A 5,615-nucleotide genomic window follows, 5' to 3' on the forward strand; every position below is an offset into this window, starting at 1 on the left:
CGTTCTCCAGAGAGAAAAACATTGCAAATGAAGAGACTTTATATTGAGACGCAACATCAGCAGAGCTGGTAAGTTAAATCTACTGGCCAGATACAGCTGGAGCTGGAACTGAAAGAAACTGTATGGTGAAATAACTCTGCCTTATTTGAAAATCCCTCCTGCCATTGCAAAGGTTTGCCTTTCTGAGAAGTCACCAAACCTTTACCGGTAGAATGGGTAAGGCTTACCCCTTTTGCTTAATATACTGTAACGTCTAGGAGGAACAAAAGGAAATAGTATTGATTTGCTTTGTGCAATTAATAGAGCCAACTGATTTTTTTAATCATCAAATGTGTGGACAAAAATAAAAATATTTTAGTTTTCATCAAAAATGTAAATGTGTTGGGGATTGTCATTCAAAACCAACATTTTCTGATTAACTAAAAATGTGCATTTTAAATCAAAAAATTTCTTTGCCAGCATTAGTAGCCTTGTGGGTGGTGGGGGAAGCAGAAGATGTCATATATCTTGATGTAAGTAAGGCTTTTGACACAGTTCATCATGACATGCTGATAAGCAAACTACATAAATGTGGTCTAGATGAAATTATAATAAGTTGGGTAAACAACTGGTTGCAAGACTATACCCTAAGAGTAGTTATCAATGGTTCTTTGTCAAACAGGAGGACATATATAGTGGGGTCCTGAAGGGGTCAGTCCCAGGTCCAGTAGCAAGCAAAATTTTCATTAATGACTTGGATAATGGAGTAGAAAGCATTCCTATAAAATTTGCAGATGACACCCAGCTGAGAAGGGTAGCAAGCCCTTTGGAGGACAAGGATTAAAATTCAAAACGACTGTGACAAACAAGAGCATTGGTCCAGACTCAGCAAGATGAAATTCAAGAAAGACAAGTGCAAACCCCTAACGTAGGAAGCAATAACCAACTGCACAACTACAAAATTGGGGATAATTGCCTTGGTGGTAATACTGCTGAAAGGGAGCTGGGGTTTACAGCAGATCTCAAATTGAATCTGAGTCAAGAATGAGATGCAGGAAGTAAAAGGCTAATATTAATCTGGGGTATATAAACAGGAGAGTGGTATGTTAGATACAGTAGGTAATTGTCCCACTCTGCTTGTCAATGGTGAGGCTCCAGCTGGAGTACTGTGTCCAGTTCTGGGTGCCAGGCTTTAGGGTAGATGTGGACAAATGGGAGAGAGTCCAGAGGACAGCAACAAAAATGATAAAAGGTTTAGAAGACTTGACCTATGAAGAAAGGTTAAAAAACCTGGGCATGTTTAGTCTTGAGATAAGAAAACTGAGGGGGGGACTTCCTAACCGTCTTCAAATATGTTAAGGGCTGCCATAAAGAGGAGAGTGATCAATTGTTCTGCATGTCCCCTGAAGATCTGAGAAAAAGTAAGGTGCTTAATTTGTTGCAAGGGAGATTTAGGTTAGATATTAGGAAAAGCGTTCTAATTCTAAGGGCAGTTAAATGGTGGAATAGATTTCCGAAGGAAATTGTGGCATCCCCATAACTGGCTTTTCAAAATGTATTGGATAGACAGCTGTCAGGGGTGGTCTAGGTATATGTGTCCCTGCCACATCACAGGGGATGGACTTGCTGACTTCTTGTGGTCCTCCCTGACCCTATATTGCTATGATTCAGTAACTAGGAACTGAATTTTCCTGTTTATGAAAAACCCAACAGTATTTCATGGAAGTCTTTATTGTGCTAAAGTCTCCATTTCATCATCAAAACTGTTTAAATGGAAATGTTCCAAGGATCTCTAATAAATTAACCTCTTGAATTCCTGGTTCAATAATTTAGCTGAGGCAACTAGAGAAGAATAGGTATGTCAGCAGCAGCAGGCTTGTGGGTGTGGGTTCTGTCCAGCTCTGCGCAGTTAGCAGTTTAGCAGACTTTGATAGTAGGAACCCATATTGTTTAGTTCTCCGGCCTGGCACGTCGTTGTAATGTTGTTCTGGCTGCCCAGTGCCTCTCTCCTTGGTTATTTCTTTCCTCTTGTTCCTAATCTCTTGGCCACAACATCCTTTTTCATTGTTTTATCAACACATCTTATCTTGTACTAGATTGGGATCTGTCTGTACTAGCTAAAATACATTGACATAAATATCTAATGCCTAATACACTAGCAACATCTTTGCCAAGAAGCTCAGAGCAAGGTTCCTCTAGCCCAGTACCCTGTCTTTTGACAGTGGCCAGTTCAAGGAGCTTCAGAGGGAATGAACAGAAAAATACAATTTCAAATGATCCATCCCCTGTTGTCCCATCCCAGCTTCTGGCAGGTGGAGGTTTTGGGATGTATCTATGTGAGATCTGGGCAGAGGGCACAGAAGAGGCCATCTGAACTCTTTTGTTCTATGCCCAGTTGTGTCTCTGATTTGGACAGATCACTTCAAATCCTTGACTCAGTTTCCCCTCTTGTACAATAGGAGTAGTGATACTTGCTTAGTCAACCATTCACACCACTATGCCTTAGATCAGACCTCTAGCGCGCAGGTGTGCCATGTGGCTGAATAGCCATTCTCTACACATTGCAGGTGTAAAGAATTACACAAGTGCTGAGTATTATTATCTGTATGAGAATGAATTGAAATTAAACTCCAGAGAATAGACATAGCAGCTGGGATTTTCAAAGACGCATATGGGCGTTAATCACCCAACTTCCACTGAATGTTACTAACAGCTGGTACCTGATGCCTTTAGACCCCTTTGAAAAAAATGAGCTACAACGGTGATTATCCCTTTATTCTTCATGCCATAAACTGACATCTTTCTCAGTTCAGAGACCCATGGCCTTTGTAGAACGTGGCAAAAGTACATTCATTAGTGGGTGGGTAATAGGTGTTCAAGTCCCAGTACAATTTGAGTTGCTTGACCACTGTCCTACAGGCCTTGCATAGCTTCGGTTCTCTGCTAGTCACCCCTGTAGCATGACATCTTCTAGTTGGTAGAGATGAGCTGAACCTCACTGCAAAGCCTTATGCCTCAGCTGCAAAAATTAAATTTGTTAGTCTTTAGAGTGCCACAGAACTCTCAGATGTTGTTTTTTCATCTCTACTGTGGAGGTGGAAAGATGCATAAGGCAGGACAGTGTTGAGTAGCACCCATTTTCCCTTCTTTTCTCATAGCTTTAGTATGGGGTCTGCACTTCCCACATCCAAATGTGCGTTCAGCATCCTTACGGTTGTTGGAACACTATTCTGCTTGGAATTTGGAAAGGGCAATATTTCTAAGTATATTATGCCTTATGACCTCACTGGTTAAAAGTGTTGTGAGAGATCTAAGGTACAATTGACCTGGAGTAAATGACTGGTTTTTGGGTGTCTTGATAGATGGATGTCATGGCATGGGACAGAAATAAGAAACCAAACCAGCGTGCAGGAATTCATTCTCCTGGGCTTTCCCGGAACTTGGTATTTCCGTCCCACAGAATGTCCCTTACTCTGGTGTTTACTGTGATATACATTCTGACGATCGTAGGGAACGTGTCCATCATAGTCCTAGTGAGGATCCACCCACATCTGCGCACTCCCATGTATTGCTTTGCTTTCTTCCTCTGCAATCTCTCCTTCCTGGAGATCTGGTACACCACAGCATGTGTCCCCAAAGCTATTGGTGTCATCCTGGGCACGAGCAAAACCATCTCTTCCACTGTCTGTCTCCTTCAATTGTTTGTTCTCCTCAGAAATAAGAAACCAATCCAGAATCCTTGGGCTTTCGAACTTGGTTTTTCCGAATGTCCCTTACTCTGGTGTTTACTGTGATGTACATTCTGACGATCGTAGGGAACGTGTCCATCATAGTCCTAGTGAGGATCCACCCACATCTGCGCACTCCCAGAATGTTTCCTCCTGGCTGTCATGTGCCTCTGACCGCTACCTGGCCATATGACCTCTGACCGCTACACCATTGCGCTACAGCTCCGTCATGAACGGCACCTTCTCTGCTCAGCTGGCCTTCCTCTCTTGGCTATGTGGGTTTCTGGCTATCTCTGTGTTGGCAGCTCTAATGTCCAGGTTGTCTTTCTGTGTCCCTAACATCATCAATCATTTCCTTTGTGACATTGATTCCTAGACAGCTCTTTCCTGCACTGACACGCACCTCGTCGAGCTAGCAACATTAATTGTCTCGATTGCTGTTGTTGTGGTCTCATGAGCGATAATGCTGGTCTCCTATACTTACATCATCTCCACCATCGTGAGAATCCCATCTGCTCAAGGATGGCAAAAGGCCTTTTCCACTTGCTTTACCCATCTCACCATTGTGACTATCTGGTACAGCTCCGCCATTTTTCTTTTTATCAAGCCTTCTGCAAAGGATACTTTAGATTTGAAGAAAACAGTCAACATCTTTAACACTATTGTAACTCCTCTACTAAACCATTTCATTTACATTTTAAGAAACAAAGAGGTGAAAAAAGCCTTGGGAAAGGCATTGAGTAGGATATGAAATGCTTTACAAACGCCCTGGATTTAGTAGAATTGTAATCAAAAGGACCAAAATTTTAAATAAATGTCTGAAGGTCATTGATATAGTTGAATATGAGACAAAAGGATTGGCAGTGATTTTCAAGGATAGCCTTTTCTTTGCAATGACAGTTGGACACCTACATCCTACCCTAAGCCCTATCACAAACTGCTATTCACTCACAGATTAGCTCAAGTGGAAGGAGGCAATTTGTTTTATGCTGAAGATTCCAAGGTGTTAGCTTTGAATGCCACTTAGCAGGATCTCTGTGTATGAGCCCATTGTTCCCAACCCCCTTTGGATGTTGGATCTAAATTAATGATTTTCTGTTTCTGCCATTTTCAAAGCTGCCTGTGGGAATTAGTTGCTAAAAACATATTGAATTTCAATAGAATTTAGATTTCTAACTTCCTTAGCTCTTTTGAAATTCCTTCTTCAATACTTGGGCTCCCCTGTTTGTGTTTACTGTATAAACTTTGTTTTCCAGTAGTGGACTCTTGCATGATGTCATGGAACTTCAAGGAAGAAGGCCATACTAGTTAAGAAAACTGACCTGGTTTACAGGGGAACTGAAGGCAGCTATAAAAAATGGCAAGTGAAAGAAAGGTGAAGTTGGTAGCAATGAGTATAAATCAAAAGTTAGGGATTTTAGAAAATTGATAAGGGAAGAAAAGGGACACAATGAGAAATCTATGGCCAGCAGAGTTAAGGAAACTAATAGGTTTTTTTTGTTTGTTTGTGTGTTCATTTAAATATATTAGAAAGGATTCTGACAATGGTATTGTCTCTTTATAGATAGAAATGGTATAATTATCATAAAATATTGCAGAAAATGCAGAAATGTTCAATAAATATTTCTGTTCTGTGTTTGGGGAAAAACAGATTATATAGTCTTATCATATGGTGATGATAACACTCTTTCCCTTTCAGTAATATTTCAGGAGGATGCTAAATTGCAGATCCTGATAACTTGCATCAAAGGGTTTTAAAAGAGCTGGCTGAGGACTCATAATATTTATTTTCAGTAAGTCTCAGGGCCCTGGGTGGTTTCTAGAAGATTGGAAGAAAGCTCCTGTTGTGCCAAATTTAAAAAGGGTAAACGGGACATACTGGGTAATTATAGACCAATCAACATGACT

The 5,615-nt window shown here is 40.9% G+C and overlaps 1 pseudogene; it reads left to right on the forward strand.

Annotated features, from left to right (window-relative positions):
* The first annotated feature begins 3,345 nt into the window (after window positions 1-3,345).
* On the forward strand, window positions 3,346-4,458 carry LOC137163324 (olfactory receptor 6F1-like; annotated as a pseudogene).
* The last annotated feature ends 1,157 nt before the right edge of the window (window positions 4,459-5,615 follow it).

The sequence above is a fragment of the Emydura macquarii genome, unplaced genomic scaffold (assembly GCF_026122565.2).
Source record: "Emydura macquarii macquarii isolate MOO-44397 ecotype Brisbane River unplaced genomic scaffold, CSIRO-AGI_Emac_v2 contig_2520, whole genome shotgun sequence".
Classification (NCBI taxonomy): domain Eukaryota; kingdom Metazoa; phylum Chordata; order Testudines; family Chelidae; genus Emydura; species Emydura macquarii.